This window comes from Bidens hawaiensis, unplaced genomic scaffold (genome assembly GCF_021521415.1).
Source record: "Bidens hawaiensis isolate Kalapana, Puna unplaced genomic scaffold, B.hawaiensis_p1.1 tig00071653_1, whole genome shotgun sequence".
Taxonomy (NCBI): Eukaryota; Viridiplantae; Streptophyta; class Magnoliopsida; order Asterales; family Asteraceae; genus Bidens; species Bidens hawaiensis.
Window position 1 is genome coordinate 26,786 of NW_027502535.1, and position 1,960 is coordinate 28,745.

The window sequence follows — 1,960 nt, forward strand, 5'->3', positions numbered from 1 at the left end:
AAATAAGACAAAGAATGGAAGTAGCTTATGTTAAGGAATGGAGTAAGGAGACTCCATCCTACATCGGAAAAAGAAAGAAAAATAAAGCACTTTATAAGGAGAAAACATTCAATGGAAATATTCTTAAATGGCCAATCACTCTCCCTAGTCCTAGCGAAGGATGCAAAGCACCCGACGCGCACGCGCACGGGCTCGGGTGAAGGGCGATGGGCACAATGTGGCACTATGATGGCGCACTTTGCACTTCGCACACTCGCATCGCCAAGAGCCGCCTTTGTATTTTTGGATGATGAAAAGATCAAGATATGGCAAGTTACCAAAAGACCAGGGACTAAAAATGAACAGATTCAAAATTTTGCATCTTCGCGATACGCGAAGGATCCAAGTTAAGAATAAACACCAAAGTATTATTATCCTCAATCTTCTTCATCGCAGATTCAGTAGTCAACGGATACTTAAGAATCTGATAATGGTCAAGCTTGTTTCTCGGTGGAGCACTAATGCGAGGGTACTTAGGGTTTCTATCAGTCTTCAATGTTTTCGGCCGATGAAACGTCACCTTGGTCCTGATCTTCTTAGCCTTCTTTTTGAAGGTTGAACCAGTCTTCACTGCCTTCGCAGCCTTCAAAGCCTGAGCCTTCGCATCGGCTTTCTTTGTAACATCGGCTATAATCACAAATATTTTAGGTTAATTATCATTGAATTGCTGTAAAATTAGAAATTAATCGGCCCTAGTCGGCCGAAATCAAACCTTGTTTTTTTCTAAAAAAAGTTACAAAATTTATTTCTTTATTCTTTTTTACTTACTAATTTCGGCTAATCAGTGGCACTAATCGGTAATCAGTCCTAGCCAGCCCAAATCAAAATTTAATTATTTTTTACTGACTAATTCAGTTAAGAGAAAATTACTGTTTGCGTCCATGTGGTTTTAGGACGGAGGCACAATGAGTCCCCGAAATTTTTTTTAACTGGTTGAGTCCTTGTGGTTTCAAAAATGAACCATTTGAGTCCCTGTGGTTTTAGTAAAATGAAAGTTTACCCTGAAAGTAATGGCAGAGACTCAAATGGTTCATTTTTGAAACCACAGGGACTCAACCAGTTCAAAAAAATTTTTGGGGACTCATTGTGCCTCAAATGGTTTTAGTGGGGCCAAAGAAGATCAGAGACTCAAATGGTTTTAGTAATGGCAGAGACTCAAATGGTTCATTTTTGAAACCACAGGGACTCAACCAGTTCAAAAAAATTTTTGGGGACTCATTGTGCCTCTGCCCTAAAACCACAGGGACGCAAACAATAATTTTCTCTTCAGCTAATTAGTAGGCATTAATCGGTAATCAGTCCTATCCGGCCCAAATCAAACCTTGTTTTTTGTAAAAAAAAAAAATACAAAATTTATTTATTTATTTTTCTTTTTGAAAACGCAACCGGACCTTGGTTTTAACTAGTTAACCCCAGTTATTAATATTTGCCATTGATTTGCTATATTTATGTTTAATTGTTTACGCTTGAAGAGTTTAAGTATACCATGTGAACATTTATACAAGTAAAATTTCATAATTATATAATAACTTTAAATAATTATATAAAAACTCCAATACGAGGCTGGTTGGGACCCACCAGCCGACTAGCAAGTTCTACAACACTAACACTATGAATTATGAATGATCAATGCGTTTTATATGATTTCAATCGGTGAATTAAAAGAAATGATTACCTTTAGCTGGCGACATTGTTGATTAAATCTGCAGCGACAGAGTAACTAAAAATCATGAAAATTAAATTAAAGGAGTTAAAAGCAATTAAAAGCGCATACATATATAAAGTTAACATGATGTAAATAAACTGTGTAAATAGAATTGGAACCCTAATGTAGATGAAGGCATACCTGCAAGATGGAAACGAAAGAACGAGGTCAGTAACGACTTAGGGTTTTTAAAATATGTTCTTTAATTCAGATGGG

The 1,960-nt window shown here is 36.5% G+C and overlaps 1 pseudogene; it reads right to left on the minus strand.

Annotated features, from left to right (window-relative positions):
* Window positions 1-331: 331 nt before the first annotated feature.
* Window positions 332-1,730, minus strand: LOC143605840 (large ribosomal subunit protein uL23 pseudogene; annotated as a pseudogene).
* Between the last annotated feature and the right edge of the window lie 230 nt (window positions 1,731-1,960).